The sequence below is a fragment of the Phyllobates terribilis genome, unplaced genomic scaffold (genome assembly GCF_046119375.1).
Source record: "Phyllobates terribilis strain yellow unplaced genomic scaffold, ASM4611937v1 Scaffold_487__1_contigs__length_1357975, whole genome shotgun sequence".
NCBI lineage: Eukaryota > Metazoa > Chordata > Amphibia > Anura > Dendrobatidae > Phyllobates > Phyllobates terribilis.
In genome coordinates this window covers 1,021,646-1,042,279 of record NW_027363247.1, presented here as the reverse complement: position 1 = coordinate 1,042,279, position 20,634 = coordinate 1,021,646, and the positions used below count along the sequence as shown (strand labels likewise).

The following is a 20,634-nucleotide window of genomic DNA, read 5'->3' as shown; positions in this document are numbered from 1 at the left end:
CCGTTAAGAAGACATGTTGTCAACCTCTAGATCCCTTACATGCCTGCACTTTTCGGCTTGCTGCTGCTGCAATCCACGCGTTTTAGATCTGCATGACTCCACCTCTTTAAACACAGCACCTTCACCCCCTGCTGTTCCCACCCGCCTCAACACCGTTGGAAGGGAGGAGAACCAATTAAGGCGGGGGGTGGGGTGGAACGAGCAGCTGTCTACCCTTAGCAGGAGGGCTCCTGATTACATACCTCTCCTGCTGCTGCTGCTGCTGCTGGCTGTCCAGCAGCAGACTGAAGGTGGCTGCTGCTGTGCACAGGTATATAAAGGCTCAGAGCCTATTATGACACGCGCAGCCAGCGTTCCATTGCCACATTCCATCTACTGCAGGCAGGATACCTGGCTGGCTGAATGTCGCTGAGAAGCTCACAGAGACCCCCATAAGCAACAGTTTAACAGAATGCCACAGACTAATCAACCAAACTTTTTGGGTTGGGTTCTCTTTTATAGTCTGCAGGCATTAAATGAAAGAAGTCAGTGTTCCAGCAGAGGGAGACAACGTTTCAGAAAAGGCATTGTAGCAAACCAAAAAAGAAATTTTAAGCGCAGCAGAGTAACCAGCGCACATACCTGTTAGCTCAGGTGACTTTAAAAGGCTGCTGTTGATAACAAGGGCATTTGCTAAATAGATGGTGTGTGTGCAACAATATACTGAAAGGTCAATTATATTGTGCAGCTTATCTCACCACCTGTAGTTATTTAGGTGAAAGCTCCAAAATGCTTGCCTAATATGTCTGTTTATCCAAAAGGAAGTAAAAAGGGAGAGCTAGAAAGATAGCATTGCATCACATTACATGGCAATGCCATGCACAGTTGCTGAAGTTGAACCAAAATGAGCTTGTAATCTGGCTTCTGCAACTTTGAACATGAAAAACCCAATGAGGAGAAGAAAAGCAAAGCCAAAGAGTCCATCCCAAAATCCGACAAACAAGCAAAATGAACAAAAAACATTGAATTCAATTCTTTCTGATTTTAGAAACTGCATTAAAGAAGGGGTGCACCGGTCCTGGAGATACTGCAATACCAGGTCAATGCGTGGAGTGGACAGAGCAAGCTCTTTTTCCATCTCCCTGTTCTAAAAATCCATTTAATATATGGTCCCCAGATAGGGGACGTATCAGATATTAAACTGATAAGAACAGATACTACACTTGATCTTAGCCAAAAGGCCGAGAAGCGATAACCAGAATTGGTTTCAAACTATGGAGCCACCCAAGGATCCTGAAAAGTTCATTTGTGGAGATGAGCTCCTGGACTCCCGTTAAGAAGACATGTTGTCAACCTCTAGATCCCTTACATGCCTGCACTTTTCGGCTTGCTGCTGCTGCAATCCACGCGTTTTAGATCTGCATAACTCCATCTCTTTAAACACAGCACCTTCACCCCCTGCTGTTCCCACCCGCCTCAACACCGTTGGAAGGGAGGAGAACCAATTAAGGCGGGGGGTGGGGTGGAACGAGCAGCTGTCTACCCTTAGCAGGAGGGCTCCTGATTACATACCTCTCCTGCTGCTGCTGCTGCTGGCTGTCCAGCAGCAGACTGAAGGTGGCTGCTGCTGTGCACAGGTATATAAAGGCTCAGAGCCTATTATGACACGCGCAGCCAGCGTTCCATTGCCAAATTCCATCTACAGCAGGCAGGATACCTGGCTGGCTGAATGTCGCTGAGAAGCTCACAGAGACCCCCATAAGCAACAGTTTAACAGAATGCCACAGACTAATCAACCAAACTTTTTGGGTTGGGTTCTCTTTTATAGTCTGCAGGCATTAAATGAAAGAAGTCAGTGTTCCAGCAGAGGGAGACAACGTTTCAGAAAAGGTATTGTAGCAAACCAAACAAGAAATTTTAAGCGCAGCAGAGTAACCAGCGCACATACCTGTTAGCTCAGGTGAGTTTAAAAGGCTGCTGTTGATAACAAGGGCATTTGCTAAATAGATGGTGTGTGTGCAACAATATACTGAAAGGTCAATTATATTGTGCAGCTTATCTCACCACCTGTAGTTATTTAGGTGAAAGCTCCAAAATGCTTGCCTAATATGTCTGTTTATCCAAAAGGAAGTAAAAAGGGAGAGCTAGAAAGATAGCATTGCATCACATTACATGGCAATGCAATGCACAGTTGCTGAAGTTGAACCAAAATGAGCTTGTAATCTGGCTTCTGCAACTTTGAACATGAAAAATCCAATGAGGAGAAGAAAAGCAAAGCCAAAGAGTCCATCCCAAAATCCGACAAACAAGCAAAATGAACAAAAAACATTGAATTCAATTCTTTCTGATTTTAGAAACTGCATTAAAGAAGGGGTGCACCGGTCCTGGAGATACTGCAATACCAGGTCAATGCGTGGAGTGGACAGAGCAAGCTCTTTTTCCATCTCCCTGTTCTAAAAATCCATTTAATATATGGTCCCCAGATAGGGGACGTATCAGATATTAAACTGATAAGAACAGATACTACACTTGATCTTAGCCAAAAGGCCGAGAAGCGATAACCAGAATTGGTTTCAAACTATGGAGCCACCCAAGGATCCTGAAAAGTCCATTTGTGGAGATGAGCTCCTGGACTCCCGTTAAGAAGACATGTTGTCAACCTCTAGATCCCTTACATGCCTGCACTTTTCGGCTTGCTGCTGCTGCAATCCACGCGTTTTAGATCTGCATAACTCCACCTCTTTAAACACAGCACCTTCACCCCCTGCTGTTCCCACCCGCCTCAACACCGTTGGAAGGGAGGAGAACCAATTAAGGCGGGGGGTGGGGTGGAACGAGCAGCTGTCTACCCTTAGCAGGAGGGCTCCTGATTACATACCTCTCCTGCTGCTGCTGCTGCTGGCTGTCCAGCAGCAGACTGAAGGTGGCTGCTGCTGTGCACAGGTATATAAAGGCTCAGAGCCTATTATGACACGCGCAGCCAGCGTTCCATTGCCACATTCCATCTACTGCAGGCAGGATACCTGGCTGGCTCAATGTCGCTGAGAAGCTCACAGAGACCGCCATAAGCAACAGTTTAACAGAATGCCACAGACTAATCAACCAAACTTTTTGGGTTGGGTTCTCTTTTATAGTCTGCAGGCATTAAATGAAAGAAGTCAGTGTTCCAGCAGAGGGAGACAACGTTTCAGAAAAGGCATTGTAGCAAACCAAAAAAGAAATTTTAAGCGCAGCAGAGTAACCAGCGCACATACCTGTTAGCTCAGGTGAGTTTAAAAGGCTGCTGTTGATAACAAGGGCATTTGCTAAATAGATGGTGTGTGTGCAACAATATACTGAAAGGTCAATTATATTGTGCAGCTTATCTCACCACCTGTAGTTATTTAGGTGAAAGCTCCAAAATGCTTGCCTAATATGTCTGTTTATCCAAAAGGAAGTAAAAAGGGAGAGCTAGAAAGATAGCATTGCATCACATTACATGGCAATGCAATGCACAGTTGCTGAAGTTGAACCAAAATGAGCTTGTAATCTGGCTTCTGCAACTTTGAACATGAAAAATCCAATGAGGAGAAGAAAAGCAAAGCCAAAGAGTCCATCCCAAAATCCGACAAACAAGCAAAATGAACAAAAAACATTGAATTCAATTCTTTCTGATTTTAGAAACTGCATTAAAGAAGGGGTGCACCGGTCCTGGAGATACTGCAATACCAGGTCAATGCGTGGAGTGGACAGAGCAAGCTCTTTTTCCATCTCCCTGTTCTAAAAATCCATTTAATATATGGTCCCCAGATAGGGGACGTATCAGATATTAAACTGATAAGAACAGATTTTTTTTTTTTTTTTTTTTTTACAAAACCATTCAGGTTTAAAACAATAATGCAGAATAAAAGGTCGTCTCCTCATCTGAAAAAAACAACCATTCCACAATCATTTATCGTTTAAAACTCATCATGATGGTTTCTTTTATTATCCAGTTAAATTGAAAAAATGCAATATACACATCAGAAAAAAACAAAATTACAGACTAATTATATGTTTCCATTTCCGGAATTTCCATACTCCCTCTGCATCCATCCCACCTTTCATATCACACTTATAATAGAAATATAACTTCTCAAGGACCATTTTAACACAATCATCCACCTCAAAACGCTCATTTTTAAACACATACAAGTTCCGGCAATTCCACAAAACCTCCTTCACACAAGCCAAAAACAGCCACAAAATCCTATCCTTTTCACGGTTTAACATGCATAACCCAAACATGACAATTTCAAAATTCAAACGTTTCACCCCAGTCAATTCCATACATAACCCACCCAATTTAGACCAAACATCCTTCGCAAACCTACATGACCATAGAACATGATGGACCTCTTCATTACACCCACACCGCTCTCTCGGACACCTTTCAGACACCGCCAACCCTTTCCTTTTTTGTACACTCCTCACAGGTAAAATCCCATGCAAAGACATCCAAACTAAATCTTTCTGTTTGTTAGACATATCATGTTTGACCAGCTTACACCAGACATCCTCCGCTTCAGCTGACCTTAACCCATTAATTTCACACATCCTATTATCCGCACACATCCTTTTCACCATGCTTTTATTCTTCAGAAAACTCACCATCTGAACTTTCTCAAGATGAAATTTTTTGATAAAACATTCCAATTGTAGGTACCAATAAGGGCATACATAAGCAGTAGGTTTACAGTTATCATAATTCATCCATTTTAACCGATGGAAGACGGAGCCCCCAAGGTATCTACACATACATGCAGCCTTGGATTGCTTTAATAAAAGTCCTGCAAAAAAACTAATACAATTCAGACCAATAAAAGTCTCGATGTTAGGGAATCCTAGGCCACCATTCCTTTTACACCTATGAAGAAATTCCCTCTTGGCCTTCTCTATATTACTGCCCCAAAGGAACACAAAAAGTAATCTATTAATCTTCTTCAAAACTCAAACAGATGGGGGAAAAATCAAAGCTACATAAATAAGCATAGGGAGAATGATACTTTTAATGATTAAAATTTTCCCAGTAAAGGACAGATCACGCAGACGCCATAATTCCAATTTCCTTGCAATTTTACCACCCAGATCCTCCCAACTCTTGTCCCCTTTTAAACTCTCATCCAGACACACCCCCAACACTTTAATCCCCCCTTCCACACATTCCATATCTGCATCACTCACTTTTTTACTACTAAAAAATCCCTTAACCTTACTTTTTTCCCAATTTATTTTGAAAGCAGAGGCCACACAAAAACATTGGACTAACCATTTAACCCTTGCGACATCACTCTCAGAATCACACAACACACACACATCATCCATATAACCAATCACTTTAATAGCCTTACCATCACAGCCAGGGATCAAAAACCCCTTTAAAACTGTATCCCTTCTAATAAGCTGGAGAAGAGGCTCCATCACACAAATAAACATGATTGGAGAAAGCGGGCATCCCTGCCTCACCCCTGACAATATTTCAAAAGACTCAGATAAAAAACCATTCACCTGCACCACACTTCTAGCACCCTCATACATTCCCATAATCAATCTAACCAAGCGCTCTGGAAAGCCCATCTTCAACAACACATTAAACAAAAACACATGAGCCACACAATCAAAGGCCTTTTCAAAGTCAAGCGCACATACAATCACACCTTTCTTTCTACTCTTACAATCCTCTAGCACATCCCTCACCAGACAAATGTTCTCTTGTATCCTCCGTTCAGGCACTGCACACACTTGTTCCTCCTCAATCACAGATGCTATCACTTCTCTCATACGACAAGCCAAAATTTTCGCAAAAATCTTATAATCAGCATTAAGCAGCGTAATTGGTCTCCAGTTGGCTAGCCTCTTTCTATCACCTTTTTTAAACAATAACACAACCAAACCTCCCTTCATACACTCAGGCATACTCACTCCGGCAAACAAGGATTTCATGACTTCAAACAGATCCTGAGAAACAACGTCCCAATATTTTGCATAAAAATCACATGGGATTCCATCCTGCCCAGGGGATTTGTTCTTCGGAGACTTGGAGATCACACCCAACAATTCTTTCTCTGTTAAATCATCCATCAAAGCCTGACTTTCACTTTCTGTAACAAAATTTCCAAGTACCTGCAAAAACTCATTCTCGTTCCCCAAATCACACTTTTTCTCCCCATACAAGCCTTTATAAAAATTAACCACTTCCTTGATCACTCCCTCACCATGTACCTCATCACCCTTATCATTCACTAACACATGCATATCCCGTTTACCACCACACATTTTCTTAAAAAAGAAGCGCGTACATTTCTCATTCTGTTCCCTAAACTTCACTCTCGACCGGAATATGATTTCCTTTCCTCGTCCAAACATCCAATCACCCATTTCGTTCTTCATTTTAACCAACTCACTTTTAACATCTATACCCATAGCTCTACATTCATGCAAAAAGGAAATCCTCCTATTTATTTGTGTATATAATAATCTCTTCTTTTTAGCCTTAATATAGCCAATTTTCCTGAAAAAATCCCTAATTCTAACCTTGACCCACACCCACCATTCCAAGATATTGCAAAAATCCCTTTTCCTCCTCACCCAACCATGGTATTTTTTTGAAAAACACCTGAAAACTTGCTTGTCATCCAGAACACTCACATTCATCCGCCACCTCCCTTTGCCATAGAAAAAAACATCCACCTCAAACACCCCAAGCAAACACTCATGATCAGAGAAGCAAACTTTCTCTTGGGAATACTTAACACATTTAACTGCCGGTGAGGAAACAAAAAAATAGTCCAGTCTAGACTCGGCATGGCCATCATCTGAATGATATGTAAAAGGTCCCGGCTTCTCCGACACAGCATCCCTAAGGGAGAAGTCTTTAGTCATTTGGTTCCATAGATTACCTGTAACATCCACTTTAGATTGCCATGAACCTGCCCTTGCTTCTTTTGAAAAAATACAGTTAAAGTCACCAATAACAAAAATAGGCAACTTGCCATGCAAAAAAAAAGTCAATTTTTTGAAGAGTGATAAGCGCTCATTTTTATCCACATTTGCATATATGCAAATTAGTTTAAAGTCCCAACCAAGGTATGATAGAGTGATACAAGCACATCTTCCTTCCAGAATAATAGTTTTCTGTTTTAAGCGAATGTCTCTGTTTTGGATAAGGATTCCAATGCCATCATTTCTGTTAGTATTAGAAAAGGACCACACTGCCTCCCCATACAGCCACTCATTTTGTTTAGGAAATTTAGATAAACCACATTCTTGAACACATATAATGTCACAGCCCTTAGATGCCAAATAGTCCAGAACAGTGGCACGCTTTGTCGCTGATGCAAACATACGTACATTCTGGGAGATTATTTTCAGCCGCAGGACCATAGGTGTCAATGCAGGTTATGGAGACCGGGAAGACCAGAAAAGGAAATCAACATGTCTCAGGCCACCTCAGAAAATTCAAATAGGCTCTCCAAGCCTGCCACATCCTTTTCCTCTAAGAAACCTTCACTAGGTGATATGGGAGTGGCCTTATAAGGTTCATTCAAATGTGAGTCCTCCCCAGAGTCAGATAGGACGGAAAAAGGGTTGTGAGACTCAAAAGACTCAAATTTCTTCTTTCGTAACCTCTTTACAGTTTTACCAGTCTTCTTCTGTTTGGCCAAGGCTTTACAAACGATGGCAGCATTTTCAGCTGAAGGCATCCTGGCAGCCTCTATTTCCTCTGGAGAAACTGACCACTGTATGTCAACGGAACTTGGGGCAGACATCTCCTCAGAGCTTTCCACCTCCTCAATTACCTCACTGAGAGCCGTCTCAGCCCCTGACCCAGAAGGCAACTCTACAGGTGGTGCCACACCCACGTCAGGCTGCACCTGGTCTCCAAGATTTCCCTCTACAGTGATATCATGCACCTCAGCCACAGTGGGAATAAAATCCACCACTTCCTCCACCATTGTAGTAGTTTCAGGAACAACACGAGGGATTTCAGTAGGGCCCTCCTGTGCCTGAGGAGCCCCCTGTCTCTCCCCCCATGTCCTACGTCTCTCAGTATTAAGACGCGCCAAAAAAACCTGACAGCTAACATTAGGACATGATCTACAAGTGTGGCCATTTTCACCACATAAGTCACATATTGCAGGATAGGGACATTCAAAGGCTTCATGCCCTGATTTTTTACAATTCCTACAAGTTACATCAGAGGTACATTCCGCAGCTATATGGCCATAACAAAAACATTTCCTACAAAAAGAGGGCTGACCAGGATAATGTAGGAATCCTCTATTTCCTCCAATGGAGAAATTTGCAGGTGGGTGCATGGTTCCACCAATACCCTCAGGGTCAGATTTGAAACGAGCCCAAAATTTCACATTCCCATTGAAAACAGCAAAAATATTCTTTTGCATGATTCCCCCCCTTATTACTGAGCAATACCGTGATAAGAAAGCTCTAATCAAAGGGATCTCCACAAACGGGTTATACATGTGTACAGTAATGGGCCTTTCAATATTAGAAAACAAAGGCTTAGGGATTATAAATTGTAAATACTCATGATGTCTTTTCTCTTTTAAACGCTGAAAGAAAGTCAAACAGTCTGCTTCCAAGTAGAAAGAAATGTCATAATTACCAGCTTTAGGAAACTCCTGGATACAAAAAATCTTCTCCAGTTTAAATCCCGTCAATTCCATCACTATATTCCGGACAATAAATTCCAAGCCGATGTTATGTCTGTGGTCCTCAATAACCTCCAATCGCACGGTATTCTTTACAGCCGCCATTGTAATGCCCAAAGCACGGATCTCTTTCTCCACCACACGAGCCGAAAATACGCAACCCTCAGCCCAGACCGAGGCAAACACCCCGATCTGAGCCAAAAGGCCGAGAAGCGATAACCAGAATTGGTTTCAAACTACGGAGCCACCCAAGGATCCTGAAAAGTCCATTTGTGGAGATGAGCTCCTGGACTCCCGTTAAGAAGACATGTTGTCAACCTCTAGATCCCTTACATGCCTGCACTTTTCGGCTTGCTGCTGCTGCAATCCACGCGTTTTAGATCTGCAAAACTCCACCTCTTTAAACACAGCACCTTCACCCCCTGCTGTTCCCACCCGCCTCAACACCGTTGGAAGGGAGGAGAACCAATTAAGGCGGGGGGTGGGGTGGAACGAGCAGCTGTCTACCCTTAGCAGGAGGGCTCCTGATTACATACCTCTCCTGCTGCTGCTGCTGCTGGCTGTCCAGCAGCAGACTGAAGGTGGCTGCTTCTGTGCACAGGTATATAAAGGCTCAGAGCCTATTATGACACGCGCAGCCAGCGTTCCATTGCCACATTCCATCTACTGCAGGCAGGATACCTGGCTGGCTGAATGTCGCTGAGAAGCTCACAGAGACCGCCATAAGCAACAGTTTAACAGAATGCCACAGACTAATCAACCAAACTTTTTGGGTTGGGTTCTCTTTTATAGTCTGCAGGCATTAAATGAAAGAAGTCAGTGTTCCAGCAGAGGGAGACAACGTTTCAGAAAAGGCATTGTAGCAAACCAAAAAAGAAATTTTAAGCGCAGCAGAGTAACCAGCGCACATACCTGTTAGCTCAGGTGAGTTTAAAAGGCTGCTGTTGATAACAAGGGCATTTGCTAAATAGATGGTGTGTGTGCAACAATATACTGAAAGGTCAATTATATTGTGCAGCTTATCTCACCACCTGTAGTTATTTAGGTGAAAGCTCCAAAATGCTTGCCTAATATGTCTGTTTATCCAAAAGGAAGTAAAAAGGGAGAGCTAGAAAGATAGCATTGCATCACATTACATGGCAATGCAATGCACAGTTGCTGAAGTTGAACCAAAATGAGCTTGTAATCTGGCTTCTGCAACTTTGAACATGAAAAATCCAATGAGGAGAAGAAAAGCAAAGCCAAAGAGTCCATCCCAAAATCCGACAAACAAGCAAAATGAACAAAAAACATTGAATTCAATTCTTTCTGATTTTAGAAACTGCATTAAAGAAGGGGTGCACCGGTCCTGGAGATACTGCAATACCAGGTCAATGCGTGGAGTGGACAGAGCAAGCTCTTTTTCCATCTCCCTGTTCTAAAAATCCATTTAATATATGGTCCCCAGATAGGGGACGTATCAGATATTAAACTGATAAGAACAGATACTACACTTGATCTTAGCCAAAAGGCCGAGAAGCGATAACCAGAATTGGTTTCAAACTACGGAGCCACCCAAGGATCCTGAAAAGTCCATTTGTGGAGATGAGCTCCTGGACTCCCGTTAAGAAGACATGTTGTCAACCTCTAGATCCCTTACATGCCTGCACTTTTCGGCTTGCTGCTGCTGCAATCCACGCGTTTTAGATCTGCATAACTCCACCTCTTTAAACACAGCACCTTCACCCCCTGCTGTTCCCACCCGCCTCAACACCGTTGGAAGGGAGGAGAACCAATTAAGGCGGGGGGTGGGGTGGAACGAGCAGCTGTCTACCCTTAGCAGGAGGGCTCCTGATTACATACCTCTCCTGCTGCTGCTGCTGCTGGCTGTCCAGCAGCAGACTGAAGGTGGCTGCTGCTGTGCACAGGTATATAAAGGCTCAGAGCCTATTATGACACGCGCAGCCAGCGTTCCATTGCCACATTCCATCTACTGCAGGCAGGATACCTGGCTGGCTGAATGTCGCTGAGAAGCTCACAGAGACCGCCATAAGCAACAGTTTAACAGAATGCCACAGACTAATCAACCAAACTTTTTGGGTTGGGTTCTCTTTTATAGTCTGCAGGCATTAAATGAAAGAAGTCAGTGTTCCAGCAGAGGGAGACAACGTTTCAGAAAAGGCATTGTAGCAAACCAAAAAAGAAATTTTAAGCGCAGCAGAGTAACCAGCGCACATACCTGTTAGCTCAGGTGAGTTTAAAAGGCTGCTGTTGATAACAAGGGCATTTGCTAAATAGATGGTGTGTGTGCAACAATATACTGAAAGGTCAATTATATTGTGCAGCTTATCTCACCACCTGTAGTTATTTAGGTGAAAGCTCCAAAATGCTTGCCTAATATGTCTGTTTATCCAAAAGGAAGTAAAAAGGGAGAGCTAGAAAGATAGCATTGCATCACATTACATGGCAATGCAATGCACAGTTGCTGAAGTTGAACCAAAATGAGCTTGTAATCTGGCTTCTGCAACTTTGAACATGAAAAATCCAATGAGGAGAAGAAAAGCAAAGCCAAAGAGTCCATCCCAAAATCCGACAAACAAGCAAAATGAACAAAAAACATTGAATTCAATTCTTTCTGATTTTAGAAACTGCATTAAAGAAGGGGTGCACCGGTCCTGGAGATACTGCAATACCAGGTCAATGCGTGGAGTGGACAGAGCAAGCTCTTTTTCCATCTCCCTGTTCTAAAAATCCATTTAATATATGGTCCCCAGATAGGGGACGTATCAGATATTAAACTGATAAGAACAGATACTACACTTGATCTTAGCCAAAAGGCCGAGAAGCGATAACCAGAATTGGTTTCAAACTACGGAGCCACCCAAGGATCCTGAAAAGTCCATTTGTGGAGATGAGCTCCTGGACTCCCGTTAAGAAGACATGTTGTCAACCTCTAGATCCCTTACATGCCTGCACTTTTCGGCTTGCTGCTGCTGCAATCCACGCGTTTTAGATCTGCATAACTCCACCTCTTTAAACACAGCACCTTCACCCCCTGCTGTTCCCACCCGCCTCAACACCGTTGGAAGGGAGGAGAACCAATTAAGGCGGGGGGTGGGGTGGAACGAGCAGCTGTCTACCCTTAGCAGGAGGGCTCCTGATTACATACCTCTCCTGCTGCTGCTGCTGCTGGCTGTCCAGCAGCAGACTGAAGGTGGCTGCTGCTGTGCACAGGTATATAAAGGCTCAGAGCCTATTATGACACGCGCAGCCAGCGTTCCATTGCCACATTCCATCTACTGCAGGCAGGATACCTGGCTGGCTGAATGTCGCTGAGAAGCTCACAGAGACCGCCATAAGCAACAGTTTAACAGAATGCCACAGACTAATCAACCAAACTTTTTGGGTTGGGTTCTCTTTTATAGTCTGCAGGCATTAAATGAAAGAAGTCAGTGTTCCAGCAGAGGGAGACAACGTTTCAGAAAAGGCATTGTAGCAAACCAAAAAAGAAATTTTAAGCGCAGCAGAGTAACCAGCGCACATACCTGTTAGCTCAGGTGAGTTTAAAAGGCTGCTGTTGATAACAAGGGCATTTGCTAAATAGATGGTGTGTGTGCAACAATATACTGAAAGGTCAATTATATTGTGCAGCTTATCTCACCACCTGTAGTTATTTAGGTGAAAGCTCCAAAATGCTTGCCTAATATGTCTGTTTATCCAAAAGGAAGTAAAAAGGGAGAGCTAGAAAGATAGCATTGCATCACATTACATGGCAATGCAATGCACAGTTGCTGAAGTTGAACCAAAATGAGCTTGTAATCTGGCTTCTGCAACTTTGAACATGAAAAATCCAATGAGGAGAAGAAAAGCAAAGCCAAAGAGTCCATCCCAAAATCCGACAAACAAGCAAAATGAACAAAAAACATTGAATTCAATTCTTTCTGATTTTAGAAACTGCATTAAAGAAGGGGTGCACCGGTCCTGGAGATACTGCAATACCAGGTCAATGCGTGGAGTGGACAGAGCAAGCTCTTTTTCCATCTCCCTGTTCTAAAAATCCATTTAATATATGGTCCCCAGATAGGGGACGTATCAGATATTAAACTGATAAGAACAGATACTACACTTGATCTTAGCCAAAAGGCCGAGAAGCGATAACCAGAATTGGTTTCAAACTACGGAGCCACCCAAGGATCCTGAAAAGTCCATTTGTGGAGATGAGCTCCTGGACTCCCGTTAAGAAGACATGTTGTCAACCTCTAGATCCCTTACATGCCTGCACTTTTCGGCTTGCTGCTGCTGCAATCCACGCGTTTTAGATCTGCATAACTCCACCTCTTTAAACACAGCACCTTCACCCCCTGCTGTTCCCACCCGCCTCAACACCGTTGGAAGGGAGGAGAACCAATTAAGGCGGGGGGTGGGGTGGAACGAGCAGCTGTCTACCCTTAGCAGGAGGGCTCCTGATTACATACCTCTCCTGCTGCTGCTGCTGCTGGCTGTCCAGCAGCAGACTGAAGGTGGCTGCTGCTGTGCACAGGTATATAAAGGCTCAGAGCCTATTATGACACGCGCAGCCAGCGTTCCATTGCCACATTCCATCTACTGCAGGCAGGATACCTGGCTGGCTGAATGTCGCTGAGAAGCTCACAGAGACCGCCATAAGCAACAGTTTAACAGAATGCCACAGACTAATCAACCAAACTTTTTGGGTTGGGTTCTCTTTTATAGTCTGCAGGCATTAAATGAAAGAAGTCAGTGTTCCAGCAGAGGGAGACAACGTTTCAGAAAAGGCATTGTAGCAAACCAAAAAAGAAATTTTAAGCGCAGCAGAGTAACCAGCGCACATACCTGTTAGCTCAGGTGAGTTTAAAAGGCTGCTGTTGATAACAAGGGCATTTGCTAAATAGATGGTGTGTGTGCAACAATATACTGAAAAGTCAATTATATTGTGCAGCTTATCTCACCACCTGTAGTTATTTAGGTGAAAGCTCCAAAATGCTTGCCTAATATGTCTGTTTATCCAAAAGGAAGTAAAAAGGGAGAGCTAGAAAGATAGCATTGCATCACATTACATGGCAATGCAATGCACAGTTGCTGAAGTTGAACCAAAATGAGCTTGTAATCTGGCTTCTGCAACTTTGAACATGAAAAATCCAATGAGGAGAAGAAAAGCAAAGCCAAAGAGTCCATCCCAAAATCCAACAAACAAGCAAAATGAACAAAAAACATTGAATTCAATTCTTTCTGATTTTAGAAACTGCATTAAAGAAGGGGTGCACCGGTCCTGGAGATACTGCAATACCAGGTCAATGCGTGGAGTGGACAGAGCAAGCTCTTTTTCCATCTCCCTGTTCTAAAAATCCATTTAATATATGGTCCCCAGATAGGGGACGTATCAGATATTAAACTGATAAGAACAGATACTACACTTGATCTTAGCCAAAAGGCCGAGAAGCGATAACCAGAATTGGTTTCAAACTACGGAGCCACCCAAGGATCCTGAAAAGTCCATTTGTGGAGATGAGCTCCTGGACTCCCGTTAAGAAGACATGTTGTCAACCTCTAGATCCCTTACATGCCTGCACTTTTCGGCTTGCTGCTGCTGCAATCCACGCGTTTTAGATCTGCATAACTCCACCTCTTTAAACACAGCACCTTCACCCCCTGCTGTTCCCACCCGCCTCAACACCGTTGGAAGGGAGGAGAACCAATTAAGGCGGGGGGTGGGGTGGAACGAGCAGCTGTCTACCCTTAGCAGGAGGGCTCCTGATTACATACCTCTCCTGCTGCTGCTGCTGGCTGTCCAGCAGCAGACTGAAGGTGGCTGCTGCTGTGCACAGGTATATAAAGGCTCAGAGCCTATTATGACACGCGCAGCCAGCGTTCCATTGCCACATTCCATCTACTGCAGGCAGGATACCTGGCTGGCTGAATGTCGCTGAGAAGCTCACAGAGACCGCCATAAGCAACAGTTTAACAGAATGCCACAGACTAATCAACCAAACTTTTTGGGTTGGGTTCTCTTTTATAGTCTGCAGGCATTAAATGAAAGAAGTCAGTGTTCCAGCAGAGGGAGACAACATTTCAGAAAAGGCATTGTAGCAAACCAAAAAAGAAATTTTAAGCGCAGCAGAGTAACCAGCGCACATACCTGTTAGCTCAGGTGAGTTTAAAAGGCTGCTGTTGATAACAAGGGCATTTGCTAAATAGATGGTGTGTGTGCAACAATATACTGAAAGGTCAATTATATTGTGCAGCTTATCTCACCACCTGTAGTTATTTAGGTGAAAGCTCCAAAATGCTTGCCTAATATGTCTGTTTATCCAAAAGGAAGTAAAAAGGGAGAGCTAGAAAGATAGCATTGCATCACATTACATGGCAATGCAATGCACAGTTGCTGAAGTTGAACCAAAATGAGCTTGTAATCTGGCTTCTGCAACTTTGAACATGAAAAATCCAATGAGGAGAAGAAAAGCAAAGCCAAAGAGTCCATCCCAAAATCCGACAAACAAGCAAAATGAACAAAAAACATTGAATTCAATTCTTTCTGATTTTAGAAACTGCATTAAAGAAGGGGTGCACCGGTCCTGGAGATACTGCAATACCAGGTCAATGCGTGGAGTGGACAGAGCAAGCTCTTTTTCCATCTCCCTGTTCTAAAAATCCATTTAATATATGGTCCCCAGATAGGGGACGTATCAGATATTAAACTGATAAGAACAGATACTACACTTGATCTTAGCCAAAAGGCCGAGAAACGATTACCAGAATTGGTTTCAAACTACGGAGCCACCCAAGGATCCTGAAAAGTCCATTTGTGGAGATGAGCTCCTGGACTCCCGTTAAGAAGACATGTTGTCAACCTCTAGATCCCTTACATGCCTGCACTTTTCGGCTTGCTGCTGCTGCAATCCACGCGTTTTAGATCTGCATAACTCCACCTCTTTAAACACAGCACCTTCACCCCCTGCTGTTCCCACCCGCCTCAACACCGTTGGAAGGGAGGAGAACCAATTAAGGCGGGGGGTGGGGTGGAACGAGCAGCTGTCTACCCTTAGCAGGAGGGCTCCTGATTACATACCTCTCCTGCTGCTGCTGCTGCTGGCTGTCCAGCAGCAGACTGAAGGTGGCTGCTGCTGTGCACAGGTATATAAAGGCTCAGAGCCTATTATGACACGCGCAGCCAGCGTTCCATTGCCACATTCCATCTACTGCAGGCAGGATACCTGGCTGGCTGAATGTCGCTGAGAAGCTCACAGAGACCGCCATAAGCAAGAGAGAAGCACAAGAGGGGGGCTCCGAGGGGGCTCCTACCGGCCGGGCCCCATACTGGAGTCAGGGCAGTCATGCCCTGATGGCGGCCCTGCTGGAGGCTGGAGGGGCCCCCTCTCCCCGCGGACCGGCTGAAAAACCCCAACGGCCCGGTCCTGGTCCGCGGACCGGCGGTTGGGGACCTCTGAACTAATTGACAACTCTGGAGTTGTTTGCACAAAAAACAATGAATGGGAACCGAGCAGAGCTGAGTGGCCAAACTGTGGTATTAGCCCAAAAGTATTGACTGGGTTAGATGCAGAAAAAAAATATTTTGAATTTGCAACCTGGTGGAGGTTAGTATAGATGGACTAATAGAACAAGTCCCACACACTGCTACAAGCCAAAATATTTTTTTTTCAGAGCAAGATGCAGATAAAAATTATTTTGAATTTCCAACCTGGTGTAGGTAAGTATAGATGGACTAATAGAATGATGCTATGCCTAAAAGGTTTTCCTTCACTAGGTGCAGTAAAAAAATTTGCATTCTATACACAGGTGGTGTAGCTTGCAACACAGATAGGCTACTCCACTGACTAACACACACTGCAAGAGGCCAAAAAGGATTTGCTTTGCTAGATTTAGCCAAATGCTGTGAAAAAAACTTGCACAGCACTAGTACAGACCTGCCTGGCAAAAAGTGATAGGAACTGATGTAACCTAGTCCTCAAAAGGACTGCAATCACAACTATTCCCTACTCCCAAGCTATCTGTAGATTTGTGCGAAAATTGGCTTGAAATTAACACAAAGTATAGCGCACACAGCAACAGCAGTGCAGTCTAACACGCAGCTGCAGCAGTGAGAAAATGGTGGTGACGGGGAAAATGGCTGGGTCTTATAGGGCAAGGACATGTGACATACACTGCCAATGACACATGCCCTTGCTTGTGTGAAAAAAAGCAGTTCGCTCCGTGTGTGCGCTGCTGATAGGCTGACAGATTGCACCTCCCCACTGCAAATGCGGGAAAGAGAAAAAAAAATGGAGATCTTCATTATTTATGCAGAGATCCATCCCCTGCCCCTCCCCCCACCCCACTGTACACTCAAACTGCGTATTAACATTAATTTTCAGCATTACTGAGAAAAAATCCAGTTATGATTTTGGTGCACGAACAGTTATCGAACATAACCTCGAACAGCCGAATTTTTCTCAAATTGTTCGTGTTCGCCGAACGGCTCGAACACCGCCCAAAACAGCTCGAAGTTGAGATTGGCGAACAGTTCGAGTCGAACACCGCTCCTCTCTACTGAAAAGGAGTCAGCCAAGTCCTTGTGGCATAGCTGTGGCCTGGCCATACACTATTTGGCTAGCAGCCATCTCTCCCAACATACAGATGAGTTCTCATGTGTTCTGTGGGGAGGAGGGTAATCGCCTGCCTCTAAGCAATTTGTGCCTAGAGAACAAGGAGCGGGTATTTGAACTGAACATTTGTTAGGGCAGCTAGATTAGCCAGATATTAGCCCACTTTAATCAAACAGAAAACAATGGGACTTGTAATTGTGGTGCCCCTGATGGTTCAGTCACCACAGAGATAGTGCACCTCACCCAGAGGTGTGGAGTCTCCTTCTCTCAGGTGAGGAGTGTTAGAACCTTGCTCTTAGGTTTTTTCCTTTGCTGGTCACATGACCTTGTTGGCCTATATTATCCTGCTCCGCCCTTCTGGCTTTGCTGGACTTCATTGTATAACTACTTTCTAGCTAGCCTGTGCTCTGTATCTAACTCTGTTAGTTTGCTTGGTCTACGGACCTCTATGTTCTATATATTTTGTTTGTTCGTCTGTCTGCTACTATTTCTGTTAGGAGGTGTCCCATTTTCCTCCCAGTCCTTAGTACTTGTAGGGATTCCTTCCCCACATCTATAGGTCTCCGTACAGACTAGCTTAGGACTTTAGCAGGTCTGATCGCAGGATCAGGTTCCCTGTTACATCGTAGGGATTCAGCTGAGTTCTATTGTAGGGACAGATCTCCTCTCTTTCCTTAGCTCTGGTAGCAGAACATAACAAGGAGGGAGTGCTGCCCAGAACCCCAACACCCGCATTCAACACTACACTGCTCCAGGCCGGCTGGAGGGGCAACATGCATGAGCGCAACTGCTGAGCCCTGTCCCAGGCTGGAGTAGGGGGAACCCAGAGGTAGGGGGAACCAGTAGTGGGTGTGGGTGGAGGAAGTAGTTTAAGGGAGCACTATAGTAGTAGGTATATAAAGGGGAGCCATTTTAGGGTGGCAGGAGAGTTCGGTAGAGGAGTCAGTGGAGAACAGTCAGGGATCAGAGTCTCTTTAGGAGCTCTGCTCCACAAGCAGGGCCCAGTGCTAGAGGCCCAGGAGGGGAGCAGAGGAGTAGGCTCCGATCTAAGGAAGGGATCCTAGGGGGTACGGCGAGTGCAGGACGGCACCCGTATGCCCCGCATCTGTCAGAAGACAGGGATCGTAAGCCGCAGGAAGGGGACGGACCCCTGGTCCAGCCGTGTAACTCCAGGTCTTAGCTGGGAGGCTTCTGGCTTATATAGTCAGTTGCTGAAGCCTCATTCTAATCCCCGTGAGGGACAAGCAGGTCCGGGAACTCCAACGTACAGGAGGGGCTTCAGAGCACCCAAATGGGATTGAGAGTGGGAAGCACAGGGCAGGAGGGAGACAGACCCAGTGTGAAGACTGTCTAGCTAGGAACACAGAAAGTGGAGTTCTGTCAGGTGCTCCTAATCTACCTGAGGAAGTGCTGAACCCCTGCCTGGTGAACGCAGCGCGACGTGGGGAGGCTGACAACTGTACAGTGCACCAATGGAACTGTCATAAGAACTGTGAGAAAAGACTCGGATGACTGCATCACACTGCCTCCGTCCATTCTTTATCTGCGCCATCTTTCCCTCCCTGCACTACAACGCCCAGTGCAACTTTCACCGCCTTACACTGCCCAGGAGCAAGCTCTACCTGTGGAGAGCCACACCATCCCTGCTGCCGTAACATCAGCTCCAGAGGACTGCTCCGCAGCGGCAGCTCCATTTGGCTGCATTCCACAGGTGGCGTCACAAACACTTTCCCCAGATCCTCCAATATCTTCCCCTTTTTACTGACCGCCCTGGGTCACGGACCGGGCCAGCCACGGTGATATCCCCTATACCGGCATCCATAGGCCCAGCTGCCAGGGGGCGCGTTAGCTCTGGAGTCATGAACAAGATAAGTGACCAACCCGTTATCGGTGGGTGAAGTGTGCCTAAAGAACTGTGTAATGATACTGAATGTGGTGCCCGCCCCAGAAGAACGGGCGCCATTATGTGCGTGATCAAAGACAACAGTATGGAACCTCCCATCGTGGGCCAGGTCCCAGAATGGCGCCAAAAGCATACCCTGCCCCTTGCAACTGTGACTGTCCGCATAGATGTGTCCGTCAAGGCAGGGAGGCCGTCACAAGGAGTGACCGACAGCAGATTGCCATGGGACCGCCCCCGAAAGAGGAGGAGGAGGAGGAAAGAAGGAATGGAGACAGGGTGTGGTCTTAACCAGTCTAGACAGACCGCACCCGGCAGACAACATGGACGGAAGTCAGGATCAAGCCTCCGCCTCTGGCCTGCTGCCGTGGCAAGCGACCCCCTCACCCTGGAGGGAGAAGCCAGTAAGTTATCCCCGGAGGACGCGGAGTTCCTCCAGAGTGAGATTCTGGAGCTGAGCCAACAAGTGGACCGGGCCCAGCAAGCAGCAGTTACCAAGTGGAGGAGCGAGCTGTTGGAGAAGTTTGCAGCACAGTGTAGAGCAGCACAGGATGCCAGCAGCGGCAACCCAGCGGAACCCGCTGAATACCAGGAGGCTGTGTGCAGCACAGGAGCAGGTGGGAAGAAATCCCCTGTCCCAGGCGCTGCAAGCGCCGACCTGCTCCTGGGCTTCCTACACCAACACTCTCCGTACCCCGCCATGCCCTCCCTGGAGCAGCTGCTCAGCCCGGAACCTCCACCCCCGGACACTGACTGAGGACCTTCCACTTGTTGCCCTCCCGGAACCTCCACTCCCGGGCACTGAAGTCAGGAACCTTCTGCTGGGTTCCCTCGCGGAGCCTCCACCTCCGGCACCTGAGTGGGTGTACGGCGCGCCAGGCTTCGATTGGTCCACCCGGTTTGAGGACCAGCAGCCGTGCACGCTAGTGTTGATCGAGCACTAAAATGCTCGGGTGCTCAAATCTCGGGCCGAGCTCGCCGTGATACTCGGGTGCTCGACCCGAGCAACGAGCCCAATGTTAGTCTATGGGAGACCTGAGCATTTTTGGCGCGGCACTGACGGCAGTCTTTTAAAACATTCAAAAATGAAACTGAAACTGCTTTACTGTGAAATATGTTAAGGAACTTCCTTTCCAGGGTAAAGACTTGTGTATAAGGTAAAATAAATAACCCCCCCCCCAAAAAATACTCCTCCACACCTTGGGCTATGTTAACAAGTAGCATTTTTTAGACGTTTTTGCACTTTTGTATTGCTTTCAACCGTGACAAATGCATTCACCGGGAAATGTCATTTTAACATTTTACAACCTTATCTGACCATGTGCTGTGTAACACATGCATACAGTGCTGAAAATACATGGGAACAGCATGGGGAATACCCCTGGAAGCATCTCTGACACCCAGGTCACTGCCTAAAAGTGTGCCCATCAGAAATGATCCTTGCCGCGTCAGAAGATGCAGACTAGCA

At 45.6% G+C, this 20,634-nt stretch overlaps 7 non-coding genes and 1 pseudogene across 7 annotated transcripts; all 8 read right to left on the bottom strand.

Moving 5' to 3' along the window:
- Positions 1-1,041: 1,041 nt before the first annotated feature.
- On the bottom strand, positions 1,042-1,232 carry LOC141229521 (U2 spliceosomal RNA). The gene has a single exon (XR_012296180.1). It is a non-coding gene; the product is annotated as a U2 spliceosomal RNA (small nuclear RNA).
- A 1,115-nt stretch (positions 1,233-2,347) lies between these two features.
- Positions 2,348-2,538, bottom strand: LOC141229520 (U2 spliceosomal RNA). Its single transcript, XR_012296179.1, has one exon. It is a non-coding gene; the product is annotated as a U2 spliceosomal RNA (small nuclear RNA).
- A 1,115-nt stretch (positions 2,539-3,653) lies between these two features.
- On the bottom strand, positions 3,654-3,857 carry LOC141229675 (U2 spliceosomal RNA; annotated as a pseudogene).
- Positions 3,858-10,001: 6,144 nt separating this feature from the next.
- Positions 10,002-10,192, bottom strand: LOC141229519 (U2 spliceosomal RNA). The gene has a single exon (XR_012296178.1). It is a non-coding gene; the product is annotated as a U2 spliceosomal RNA (small nuclear RNA).
- Positions 10,193-11,307: 1,115 nt separating this feature from the next.
- On the bottom strand, positions 11,308-11,498 carry LOC141229518 (U2 spliceosomal RNA). Its single transcript, XR_012296177.1, has one exon. It is a non-coding gene; the product is annotated as a U2 spliceosomal RNA (small nuclear RNA).
- A 1,115-nt stretch (positions 11,499-12,613) lies between these two features.
- On the bottom strand, positions 12,614-12,804 carry LOC141229517 (U2 spliceosomal RNA). The gene has a single exon (XR_012296176.1). It is a non-coding gene; the product is annotated as a U2 spliceosomal RNA (small nuclear RNA).
- Positions 12,805-13,919: 1,115 nt separating this feature from the next.
- LOC141229516 (U2 spliceosomal RNA) lies at positions 13,920-14,110 on the bottom strand. The gene has a single exon (XR_012296175.1). It is a non-coding gene; the product is annotated as a U2 spliceosomal RNA (small nuclear RNA).
- Positions 14,111-15,222: 1,112 nt separating this feature from the next.
- On the bottom strand, positions 15,223-15,413 carry LOC141229625 (U2 spliceosomal RNA). The gene has a single exon (XR_012296280.1). It is a non-coding gene; the product is annotated as a U2 spliceosomal RNA (small nuclear RNA).
- Positions 15,414-20,634: the final 5,221 nt, after the last annotated feature.